Source organism: Mus caroli, unplaced genomic scaffold, assembly GCF_978045245.1.
Source record: "Mus caroli unplaced genomic scaffold, Mus_caroli_1 scaffold_18, whole genome shotgun sequence".
In the NCBI taxonomy this organism is placed as follows: domain Eukaryota; kingdom Metazoa; phylum Chordata; class Mammalia; order Rodentia; family Muridae; genus Mus; species Mus caroli.
In genome coordinates, this window is record NW_028227273.1 from 75,583,507 (window position 1) to 75,597,478 (window position 13,972).

General features: G+C 38.3%; 1 pseudogene; it reads right to left on the minus strand.

The window, feature by feature from the left end:
- Positions 1–2,145: 2,145 nt before the first annotated feature.
- LOC110284276 (formyl peptide receptor-related sequence 3-like) lies at positions 2,146–3,116 on the minus strand (annotated as a pseudogene).
- Between the last annotated feature and the right edge of the window lie 10,856 nt (positions 3,117–13,972).

The window sequence follows — 13,972 nt, forward strand, 5'->3', positions numbered from 1 at the left end:
GAGAGGCTCTGCCAGTGCCTGACAAATACAGAAGTGTATGCTCACAGCCATCCATTGGACTGAGCACAGGGTCCCAAGTGAAGGAGCTAGAGAGAGGACCCAAGGAGGTGAAGGGGTTTGCAGCCCCATAGGAGGAACAACAATATGAACTAACCAGTATCCCCAGAGCTCCCTGGGACTAAACCACCAACCAACGAATTCCTATAGTGGTACTCATGACTCTAGCTACATATGTAGCAGAGGATGGCCTAGTCAGTCATCAATGGGAGGAGAGGCCCTTGGTTTTGTAAAGGTTCTATGCCCCATTGTAGGGGAAGGCCAGGCCAGGAAGCTGGAGTGGGTCTCTTGGTGAGTAGGGGAAGGGAGAAAGGGATAGTGGAGGGTTTTTTGTTTTTTGTTTTTTGTTTTTTTTTTTTTTTTGAGGGGAATCCAGGAAAGGGGATAACATTTGAAATGTAAATAAAGAAAATATCTAATAAAAAAGAAAATGCTTATTTTGCAAAATTCAGGTTATCAGGAGATAATAAAATCTGAAAATACTCCAAAAAAAAATCATTTCCTGACGCTATAACAGAAAATACTCTCATAAAAGTCACTTAAGGGAGAGAAGAGCTGTAATCTTGTATACTTCATGATCCAGTCCATGCCTAAGGATTTGTGGGACACACATTACAGAAGTTTTTCAACCTAATTGATGTCCACGAGACAATCCCAGTACAGAAGCCCCCATGAACTATGTAAATCTAGAAATTTTCTTCTAAAGTCTTTTCTTCCACATAATTTTGGATGATGCCTAGTTGACAATCAAAACTACCCATTACATATTCTTCCACATTTCTTGCATCTTTCCTGTTCCTCTTATGCCTCTTAGATCACTTAGTTGAAATGTACTTCCATATCTGGTACCCAGATGTATATGTATATGTGTGTGTGTGTGTGTGTGTGTGTGTGTGTGTGTGTGTACATATGAAAATACAAAATTTTTCAAATCAATATAAAATCTAGAGAGTCACAAATCAGAAATAAAGACATCAATTTCCTTCTGATAATGACATTGTTCACACTATGCTAACAAATATTTTCCCATTTTACGCATTTTAGAGCAATGATATAAATTTTTGCTCTCCATGGCTGAACACCTTGTTAATCTTGGTCTTGGTGTTGTGTGGTCCAGGTTGACTTAAATTCTGAAATTCTCTTTGTAAGCTGTCCTTGATATGGTTCTGTTTTTATAGATGTCTCAAGTACTAGAATTAGAGTCCTATACCACATGGTCATCAAAGGTTTCTTCTTAATAAAATAAAAAAATTGTTATTAATATATATTATCTTGTATAATCCTTTCAAGTGTCTATATGTTTTGTCTCTTACACAGTTTTGTCACGCCCAGACTACAGGTTCAGTTGAAAAAATTCTCAAAGAACAATGATATTAATTTTCATTTATATTTTTTCTGTCAAACTAAAGGTCAAAGAATTTTTTTTACCAGATTTATACTCAAAACACTGTTGTGCAAGGTAGCATGAGAAGGAAAGTGAGACTAGGGTGGCACAGAAAGCATCCCCATGACCTCTAGGGATACTGCCATTGCCTTAGTCATAGCTTGTAGAAATTTATTTAACCCCACCCTGATATTTTTATCCTGTGTTTATTTATGTACCCTGATAAAAGACATACAACCTTTATATTTAAAATAAGCCTTAAACAACACAAGGGAGGAGCAGATACTACTCTCTATGAGATCTGTTAGAATCTACTTTCCTATAGATAACCCTGAAGTATTACTATGTTTTATTTGGGCTTCTCTTAACTCTAACTGGCCAGCACATATGGCCATGTTCTCTCTTGACTCATAACACGTGCCAGTTTCTCTTTCCCCCTACTGTACCCTTCTTCCCCTCCTGGCTCTTACAGCCCCAAGTCCAAGAATCCTAAACCCTACCTATGTCTCTTCTACCCAGCTATTGGCTGTTGGCATTTTTATTTACCAACAGAAATATCTATGGAGCATGGTCACTTAGTGCCTTATATGGGGAATCTCTCATCTCTGGGACAACCAGGTGTTAGGAGCACACACTTAGCATTACTATTGATAGCAAAAGGCCAAACTTCGACAATTGCTGAGGGATGAGTCTTCCCTCAGGGCCTACTCTTCCCTCAGGGCCCTCTCTAGACTGGCCGACAGGGAATGGATCAGTCTGTCTCTAAATTCTTGACCCTGGAATACATAGAGTATTGGGTTGAGGCAGCTGTTGAATGTGGCCAGGATGCTTGCTGGGTTCACCAATGTGTGAATGCTTTCTGGTGTCTCCAATTTCCAGATGTTGCCTAAAGGCATAATTAAGTGAAAAGGGAACCAACAGACAAAAATGAAGCTTATACAGACATGAGGACACGTAAGGGACGGGTGCAATTCACAAAGTCACTTCTGTAGATCTTTGTAGCCATGAATCCATAGCAGATGGCAATGAAGGACATTGGCAGGCTGAAACCAACAATAAACTGGATGATTTCTGCAGCTGTGTTCACAGTAAAGAATACTTTTAATTGTTCTTCATGGTTTGCAACCCAGGATTCAAAGTTACATGTACAGTACATGTCTCCTCTTGCATCTCTTACTGTAGTCAAGAAGAGTAAATCTGGCAAGGTAAGCAGTAGAGCAAAAATTCAAGCTCCAACAACCACTTTTCTGGCCAGATTCACAGTTCAGGAATTCTGAGACCATACTGGATGCAGGACACAAATACACCGATCTGTGGCAATAATAGTGATTAGGAACACACTTAGAAAAAGATTTATGTGCACAATGCTGTGAACAAATTTGCAGAGGAACCAACCAAAAAGCCATTTTCCTCTCATGATCATTGAGATGATATGGAGTGGTAGCGTAGCTATAAAAGAGAAGTCACTCAAAACCAGGGTCATATAACAGATAGTGGTCACAGTGTGAATCATTCAGAGCCCTGCCATCCAAATCACGAGCCCATTACCTAGCACACTGAGGATAAAGGGTATCGAGAGGACTATGACTGAGATGATCCATAGAACTGTGGAGTTGGTAGATTCATAGAACAACACTTCTGATCCATTCAGAGGGATGGAGGAGTTGTCTTCCATCTTGGTAGCACCTGAAACATTTCAACAAAGAGAGTTTCTCAGATGTAGGTGCAGTTTATAGCACTGTTACTCAGATCCAACATCATCTTCTATATTATAGGGTTAATAAAGTAAATCTGAATCTATGCAGAATGTTCCTTATGGAAAGCATACTTCTACAGATTATGAAAGAGAAATATTACCTCTCAAACCAACTATAAAATCTCCGATGTCTCACCACTGATATTGAGCTGTGGATGGATAGGAAACAGAATATAAGCAGGCATGAGTTGATCATGAGGAAGAGAGCAGTGGACTGATTAGATTCTCCTTGGCTAAGGCTGTTTATCAGCTCTTTTTTCTTAAAGAAGAAATTTCAGTAGAGAGAGGCAAAACACTTTAAGTGAGTTTGTTTGCAGACCAATCATTAAGGGGTACATAGAGGTATTGGAGTTTGTTTACTGAAAATTGTAGATGGTGTCTTCTTAATTCTAGCTGTAATATTGTTACTACTGTTGTGGCATTCATTTTTGTCTATTGGCCTGTTTTTCAATTAATTATCCTTCTAGGCACAGTATTATAAGAATAAACTGCTCAGTGAGGACCATAAAATCCTTAAAATTTTGTTTGACCCAATGATTCTGATAGTTTCTACATTGTGAGTTTCAAAGAGAACTTTTGTAAAGATTATGAGGTACATGCTATATTCACAGTGCTACAGTTTATTATCTTTGTCCAAATCATACTATTGCATACTACATTTCTTTATGTTTACGTGTGTGTCTGTGTCAGTGTCTGTGTCTATGGGTGTAAATATATATTCATGTTTCTGCATGTTGGTTTAAATGGCAGTGTAAAATGTCAACTGACATTCTTCATGTGCCAAACATTTTGAATTTTAGGACAGACTTCCATCACTGACCTGGAACTTACTGAGGAAACTAGCTGATGAGCCTAAATACAATCAATATTTCTCTATATCTGCCTCCCCAAAATGTTTCTACAAGAAAAGCCCCATCTCTATTTTTCAGGATTTTATTTCTGTAAAGCAAGCACATTATCAAGTGAGATGTGCCTAGAGCCTGAGACCTACTTTTTACTGTATATCTTACTATGATGTTCCTGATAGTTCCACAGGAAAGGAGTAAAAATAAGATTATGATGAAGCTAGAATTCAGACCTTATACTAGCGTGTCTGTGTGGCAACAAGAACATTTCTTAATATCTTAGATAATGATAAGAAAGAGTTCAATAGAGCTTCAAAGGGGTTTAATGACAAAGAGGAATTCAAGAAACAACTACCAAGACAAAGTGACACATAATATATTATCCAACTTCTTGCTAAGCTCATATCAGATTTAAATCTAATTCTGCCCATGATATTCACCTCTCTGATCTAGGTTAACACATAGTCTCTTACCTTCTGCAAATTTTATAGATCATATTTCTCTTTGTGTGTGTGGGGGGGGGCGGTTATTTTTTATTACGTATTTTCCTCAATTACATTTCCACTGCTATCCCAAAAGTCTCCCATACCCTCCCCTCCCTGACTCCCCTACCCACGCATTCCCACTTTTTGGCACTGGCGTTCCCCTGTACTGGGGCATATAAAGTTGAAATGTCCAATGGGCCTTTCTTTCCAGTGATTGCCTACTAGGCCATCTTTTGATACATATGCAGCTAGAGTCAAGAGCTCCAGGGTACTGGTTAGTTCATAATGTTGTTGCACCTACAGGGTTGCAAATCCCTTTAGCTGCTTGGTTACTTTCTCTAGCTCCTCCAATGGGGGTCCTGTGATCCATCCAATACCTAACTATGAAGATACACATATGTGTTTGCTTGGCCCCGGCCTAGTCTCACAAGAGACAGCTATATCAGGGTCCTTGCAGCAAATGCTTGCTAGTGTATGCAATGGTGTCATTGTTTGGAGGCTAGTTATGGGATAGATCCCTGGATATGGCAGCCTCTAGATGGTCCATCCTTTTGTCTCAGCTCCAAACTTTGTCTCTGTAACTCCTTCCATGGGTTATTGTTTCCAATTCTAAGAAGGGGCAAAGTGTCCACACTTTGGTCTTCTTCTTTTTCAGTTTCATGTGTTTTACAAATTGTATCTTATATCTCGGGTATACTAAGTTTCTGAGCTAATATCCACTTATCAGTGAGTATTATCATTTGAGTTCTTTTGTGATTGTGTTACCTCACTCAGGATGATGCCCTCGAGGTCCAACTATTTACCTAGGAATTTCATAAATTCATTCTTTTTAATAGCTGAGTAGTACTCCATTGTGTAAATGTACCACATTTTTTGTATCCATTCCTCTGTTGTGGGGCATCTGGGTTCTTTCCAGCTTCTGGCTATTATAAATAAGGCTGCTATTAACGTAGTGGAACATGTGTCCTTCTTACCGGTTGGGACATCTTCTGGATATATGCCCAGGAGAGGTATTTCGGGATCCTACGGTAGTACTATGTCCACTTTTCTGAGTAACCGCCGGACTGATTTACAGAGTGGTTGTACAAGCTTGCAACCCCACCAACAATGAAGGAGTGTTCCTCTTTTTCCACATCCTCACCAGCATCTACTGTCACCTGAATTTTTTATCTTAGCCATTCTGACTGGTGTGAGATGGAATCTAAGGGTTGTTTTCATTTGCATTTCTCTGATGATTAAGGATGTTGAACATTTTTTCAGGTGCTTCTCAGCCATTCGGTATTCCTCAGGTGAGAATCCTTTGTTTAGCTCTGCGCCCCATTTTTCAATGGGGTTATTTGATTTTCTGGAGTCCACCTTCTTGAGTTCTTTATATATATTGGATATTAGTCCCCTATCTGATTTAGGATAGGTCAAGATCCTTTCCCAATTTGTTGGTGGCCTTTTTGTCTTATTGACGGTGTCTTTTGCCTTGCAGAAGCTTTGCAGTTTCATGAGGTCCCATTTGTCCATTCTCAATCTTACAGCACAAGCCATTGCTGTTCTATTTAGAAATTTTTCCCCTGTGCCCATATTTTCGAGGCTTTTCCCCATTTTCTCCTCCATAAGTTTCAGTGTCTGGTTTTATTGGAGTTCCTTGATCCACTTAGATTTGACCTGAGTACAAGGAGATAGGAATGGATCAATTTGCATTCTTCTACATGATAACCACCAGTTGTGCCAGCACCATTTGTTGAAAATGCAGTCTTTCTTCCACTGGATGGTTTTAGCTCCCTTGTCGAAGATCAAGTGACCATAGGTGTGTGGGTTCATTTCTGGGTCTTCAATTCTATTCCATTGGTCTACTTGTCTGTCACTATACCAGTACCATGCAGTTTTTATCACAATTTTTCTGTAGTAAAGCTTGAGGTCAGGCATGGTGATTCCACCAGAGGTTCTTTTATCCTTGAGAAGAGTTTTTGTTATCCTAGGTTTTTTGTTATTCCAGATGAATTTGCAGATTGCTCTTTCTAATTCGTTGAAGAATTGAGTTGGAATTTTGATGGGGATTGCATTGAATCTGTAGATTGCTTTTGGCAAGATAGCCATTTTTACAATGTTGATCCTGCCAATCCATGAGCATGGGAGATCTTTCCATCTTCTAAGATATTCTTTAATTTCTTTCTTCAGAGACTTGAAGTTCTTAACATACAGATCTTTCACTTCCTGTCAACAAATTAAAAGGGCAATCTCCAAATTCATTTGGAATAACAAAAACCTAGGAGAGCAAAAACTATTCTCAAGGATAAAAGAACCCCTGGTGGAATAACCATGCCTGACCTAAAGCTGTACTACAGAGCAATTGTGATAAAAACTTCATGGTACTGGTATAGGGACAGATAAGTAGACCAATGGAATAGAATTGAAGACCCAGAAATGAACCACACACCTATGGTCACTTGATCTTTGGCAAGGGAGCTAAAACCATCCAGTAGACAGCATTTTCAACAAATGGTGATGGCACAACTGGCAATTATCATGTAGAAGAAGGTGAATTGATCCATTCCTATCTCTGTCTAATAAGGTCAAATCTAAGTGGATTAAGGAACTCCACATAAAACCAGAGACACTGAAACTTATGGAGGAGAAAATGGGGGAAAGCCTCGAAAATATGGGCACAGGGGGAAAATTCCTAAATAGAACAGCAATGGCTTGTGCTGTAAAATTGAGAATCCACAAATGGGGCCTCATAAAATTGCAAAGCTTCTGTAAGGCAAAAGACACTGTCAATAAGACAAACAGGCCACCAACAGATTAGGAAAGGATCTTGACCTATCCTAAATCAGATAGGGGACTAATATCCAATATATATAAAGAACTCAAGAAGATGGACTCCAGAAAATCAAATAACCCCATTAAAAAATGGGCCTCAGAGCTAAACAAAGAATTCTCACCTGAAGAATACCGAATGGCTGAGAAGCACCTGAAAAAATGTTCAGCATCCTTAATCATCACGGAAATGCAAATTAAAACAACCCTTAGATTCCACCTCACACCAATCATAATGGCTAAGATCCAAAACTCAAGTGACAACAGATGCTGGTAAGGATGTGGAGAAAGAGGAACACTCTTCCATTGTTGGTAGGATTGCAAGCTTGTACATCCACTCTGAAAATCAGTCTGGTGGTTCCTCAAAAAATTGGACATAGTACTTCCAGAGGATCCCGCAATACCTCTCCTGGGCATATATCCAGAAGATGTTCCAACTGGTAAGAAGGACACCTGCTCCCCTGTGCTCATAGCAGCCTTATTTATAATAGCCAGAAGCTGGAAAGAACCCAGATGCCCCTCAACAGAGGAATGGATACAGAAAATGTGGTACATTTACACAATGGAGTACTTCTCAGCTATTAAAAAGAATGAATTTATGAAATTCCTAGGTAAATGGTTGGACTTCGAGGGCCTCATCCTGAGGGAGGTAACCCAATCACAAAGAACTAGCACAATATGTACTCACTGATAAGTGTATATTAGCCCAGAAACTTAGAATACCCAAGATATAAGATACAATTTGCTAAACGCATGAAACTCAAGAAGAAAGAAGTCCAAAGTGTGGAGACTTTGCCCCTTCTTAGAATTGGGAGCAAAACACCCATGGAAGGAGTTACAGAGACAAAGCTGGAATGAAAGGATGGACCATCTAGAGACTGCCATATCCGGGGATCCATCCCATAATCAGCTTCCAAACGCTGACACCATTGCATACAGTAGCAAGATTTTGCTGAAAGGACCCTGATATAGCTGTCTCTTGTGAGACTATGCAGGGGCCTAACACAGAAGTGGTTGCTCACAGTCAGCTATTGGATGGATCACAGGGCCCCCAATGGAGGAGCTGAAGCAAGTACCCAGGTAGCTAGCGGGCGATCTGCAACCTTATAGATTGGACAACAATATGAACTAACCAGTACCCCCCCAGAGCTCGTGTCTCTAGCTGCATATGTATCAGAAGATGGCCTTGTCGGCACTCAGTGGAAAGAGAGGCCCATTGGTCGTGCTGACTTTATATGCCTCAGTACAGGGGAACTCCAGGGCCAAGAGGTGGTAGTGGGTGGGTGGGGGAGTGGGTGTGGGAGTGTATGGGGGACTTTTGGGATAACATTGGAAATGTAAGTGAAATAAATACCCAATAATAAATAAATAAAAGAGTTAGTTAGACAGGAGATAATGTTTTATGTTGGCTGGAAAGGTGTCACAGTGTTTACATGTACTGACTGCTAGCCTAACACCATTTGTAAATTAGGTTCCAAGGAATCTGACATCAATTTCTGACCTCGCTTGGCCCATGGTCTATCTTGTGCTTAGACATACATACAGGAAAAAGCCGAAAAAACATCATACATACAAAATTTAAAAATGTATGAGTTATGGGTTAAGTATGTTTTCTATCCCTTATATGTAGATATTATTCATTGCACTGAAATTCTTTCTCTATCTTCTGCATTAGTATTCCTATTTTTTATATTCAAACAATCACTTGTAACAAACATGACTCTGATGTAACAAGTGAACTGAATGATACTCTGATCATTGATCTATTTACATGTGTTTATACAGCCAATAAGGCAAAAATTGGTTTTTTTTTTGTTTGCTAAAAGAAATCAAGAGAAAGAAGCTATGATTTATACATGTACACATAATCAATTTGCTCTGCTCTTAAATGAAGATTTGCTGCCACAGTATCACAACCCAAATTATATGTTGTTGATGTACTCACATTAGCAAGTTAAGATCAATACTTTACAGCCTGCTGGTATGAAGTATTTACTATCTAACCATTACATAAAATGCTCATTCCCAGTTAAATGACTTATCCAGTCATTCAATTATTAAGCTGGCCCAGATACCTACTAAGATCCTTTATTGTTTACAACGGACTTTGAAGGACCATTTTACTAGGATACTTGAAGATTTGGCTTTCTCATTAAGGATTCTAGCCACTCAGTACAATCCAATGCAATATCTCTTTGTTTTGCCTTTGTTGTCCAATGGTCCACCTAGAACAGAAAGCCACTAGATCACTCTCCTTCTTGATATCATTATATGAATTTTGGCATACTCAAGCCCTCCTCTGGGTATATTCACAGATGCTGATATAATTATCACTGGCTATTTTGCAGCAAATGACAAATGTTCCTGTAACTCATTAAGGGTGTCCATGACTGTGGTGGAAACACAGGCATTCTCATCTGTCATCATCAGAAAGAACAATCAGACTTCAAAGCACTTCACATCTGATGATCAATTCCTGTCTATGCATTTTCTTGGCATTTATGTTTTCTTGGCAGCTGGTCCATTCTCTATGCAAAATTAAGGTTTATGTCATTTAAATTTTACTAGAAGACTTTATTGTGAGTTCTGTATACATTTATTTGCATACCTTTTCCTCTCCTTGGAAAGCTTCCTAAATGTACGTTTTATAAATCAACAATAGACCAAATGAATAGATGTTTGGAGTATCATGGTATTGATTTAAGTCACCATGCCAGAGTGGTTAATGTGTTATCCTCTTGGACTATATAAACTCTTCATGTTTGGCTTCCTCTCTCTGTGTCTCTTGTTCTATGCCTCTCCTGTCTATCTCCAAATTTCCCTATTTAGTACAGATTATACTTATTAGGATCTCAGATGTAGGATCCCATTTAGCTTTAATTATTCCATAAAACACTCTCCTTTCAAATAGTCCCATTCCTGCATTACTGATTGGACAACCAGATCTCATTATCAGTGATACCTATAGAGTTGTATCTCTGGATCTTACCATAGAAGTAGAAAAGGTGTTTAGGATCTTTAATCACTAGAGAGATCCTTCCTATTTCCCACACTTTTAAAAAACATTTTAGTTCTGACATCACTGTAAATAATACCATCTTTCATTTCTTGTTTTCTGGTTTCAGTTCTGTCTCCTATTTCTCATTTTTATCACATATTTTCCTGAAACCAGTAAAATCAGACCACTTATTCCAGGAGAACATATTACAGCTGTCCAGAAGAAGGAATAGAGATTACAAAAGCACAAGTCAAAGACTTCTTCCTGGAAGTAGGCAGAATTTTGCCTGGTTGTACTCAAGAGACTGGAAGCAGAAAGGCTTTGACATAAGCTGCAGAAGGCTGTAGTTGTAGCTCACTTGGTAGCTACAGAGATTGCCTCAATATTGCTGAGACTTTGTTCAGCATAGCTCAAAGTATTGTGGCACCTGTATGTAACCTGACCATTAGGAAGATGGTTGTGTTGCATTAAAAAAAAAAAATCAAGGCTGTATACGGTCAGGTTGGAGCAAAGACTCAAAGTTTTAAGTCAAAACAAACAAAAATTAGTTATTTTCTTCTAAGCCACATAAAAATTAAGAGGAGTAAAATAAGAAGGCAGTCTCAAGCATACATGAAAACAGGACCCCACTGTTTCACATTGTCTGTTCAGGATTCCCCTCTGCTTCCTCTAGATCTCTATTCTTGCCTGCATTCTACTCTCATAACCTGAGTTTCCTCTATCATACCAATGTTGGTGACAATTACTCAGTTTGATACTAACTAAAATCTGAAGATTGTGAGGATGCATTTCAGCATTTCACTGGTTAAACGGGCTCTATAAACAGTGGCCAACTTCATTGCTGTTCTTGTGACATCATATTCTTTATCCCTGCAACCAACAGTGGAGCCCTATCTCAGACTTCTGCTCTTACCTGTTCTATTTTGTCAGTGCTAGAATCTCATTCAATTTGTAAACTCTTTCAGTAGTTGCTTCAGAAATTTGTCTAGCCTTATTTAGCCAAATTATCATTTTGCCATATAGTTGAAATAAGATTTATTATGAGATATTCCACATTAATTTATTAACATTATGACTGAAATTTGGTATATATTTGTATGCTTCCTTTCCTCAGTTTATACTATAACTTATGTGAGACTTCCCACACAGAGAAATTGAATGGAAAAGCAGGATGAGGATTTGTTGGAATTTCAATTTAGTCCTAAATCTAGCAGTTAATTTGAATGCTCAATATTGGCTTCCTCATGTGCACAATAAAAACTGTAGAACTTTCATCATTATTTAGTACATGCTACATGCATACTGAAGAGAACATGTACAAAAAAGAAAGCTCCAGAATAGAAACTGGAGAAAGTGTCAAATATTAATAAACATTATAATGAATACTTTGGTACTTTGGGAGCTCTTTCCCACTTGCATTCTTAGGGAGGCTTTCTCATGTTTCTTAAATATTGTCTCTTTTGTGTTTCAAACAGATTTAATTAATTTGAAAATTTTATGAAATGATTTTAATTATGTTCAAACTCATCCCTAACTTCGTATTGATTCTCACCCCAAATGTGATGCTTGCTTTTTGTCTGTATCTCTGTTCATCTATCTATGTCTCTCTTTCTCTCTCTCTCTCTCTCTCTCTCTCTCTCTCTCTCTCTCTCTCTCTCTCTCTCTCTCTCTTTCAATATTGCTGGCCAACTACACTTGTACATGTGAACTGCAATTGAGTGTCAATGGCAATATACCAGATGGTACAGCATTGAAGCAAAATTATTTTTCCCTCACAACTGTCACAAAATAACAAGAGCTATTCAGATAGAGATGGATCTTTTACCCACATCTCCTGCCCAGATTTTGTCTGACTTGGGCTTGTGCAGGTCTTTTATATACTGACTCAACTGTTGTGAATTCACATATGCTCTACATTCTGACTCCTTTAATCTACATTACATATGTAATTACATGCATACAAATCCACATGAATTCACAGAAACACACATAAATCATACTGTATACAGCTCCCAGTAAAGACTGGGGTCTATAAACTCAGAACTCTAATATGAGTTGAGAGACTCTTTGAGAGACTGAGGAGGATGAATTCATTGTCATTTTTACCACATGGAATGATAAAGGTCTACATTATCTATATAATCAAACCCCCATCTTTAAAATTGGAAACAATATAGCACTGGAATTATACTTCTGTGTGACAGTTCTACCATGAGCAAATGTCTGGTTTTGATCCACTGAAGTATTACATCTCTAAAAGATTCAGCAAAATGAACCATACATGATTATGCTATATACTGCCTCCTCTTAGGTTGCTAAGGAAGGTTTGGTGAGAGTTTAAGGCCATCCTGGGTGTGTATTTAGGTTCTACTACAGGCAAATAATAATTCATGGTTTCCAAAAAATGTTTTGTGCCCAACCTAACCTCTATGATTCTGTAAATTTCTCCAAAGTAAAAACATCAAACAATAAAACAGATTAATAATGTTGATAAAGAGCACAATTTTATACGCATGTAGATAGACTTTCAAAGTGAGACTGAAATCCCACATAACAATAAATGCCACACAAATCATTTTGTAATAGTTATGCTATATATATGGGGTACATTTTTCATGTTTTAGACATGCACACATGCTTGTAGAATCCGGTGATGACCACTGAGAATGGGTCCAGCAGTGATATCTGAACTCTTTCCTTCAAATCAATCATAAACAGAAATTTGGTACTTGGCAATCTTGGAGCATCAGTACCAAAGGGCTGAGTGTATGAAAGCATGTTGTCAGAAATATAGTGACATGCTGCATACAGTAGTGAGGCTCAAAAGTAGCAGCATTGCCAAGTGTAAGAATAGATTGGGTAAAATAAAGCAAAATGAAGCTGCCTGAGATGGTCTGAGTGGCTTTAGTCTCAGAGGATAGTGAATGGAAGATACTGAATAAGTGAAAATTTCTCACTATCCCCTGGTGTCTTTAGAGAAGAACCATGTAGACATTGGCACCCACATAAGTCCTATCAATATAAAATCTGAAAAAGTCATCATCATTTTGCATCTGCCTTCAGATATACTTGACACTTGAGAAGAGAAGAAGCCATAATCCTACATATTAGTAGAATTCTGCATATGTTGAAAGTCTTTAGTGTGTATAGGGACTAATATGTTTATCCAACATAAAAGACAGGAGACACTGATCTTCCAAGCTTGGCCTTTGAGTTCTATCTGCCCAGACACTCTGGGACTGATGGCTATTGTCTGAAAATTACTCAAGAGGCAAGTGGTATATAGAGAGAGATGTTGACCCACTCTATGCATATGTAAAGCAACATTACACCCATGGGTTCCCAGAATGTGTGTTATTCTCCAGAAATATATGATATAGAGAACCACCTTGAATAGAAGAATCAGGAAATTTCCCACATCTATGTTAGTAAGTATTAGAAGGGTGAGCCATGATGCTTTAATAGTATAGGACATGGACGTATAGACTACAAAAACATAAGCATTCCCCAACACCCTAAACCCAGTCTGTACAAGGAAATGTAATCTAAGAATAAAATCACCAAAACCCATTATCCCAGGATCAAAGAAAAGTGTTATATAATGGCTGGAAACTCACAGATGTACATCTCAGTTTAGAT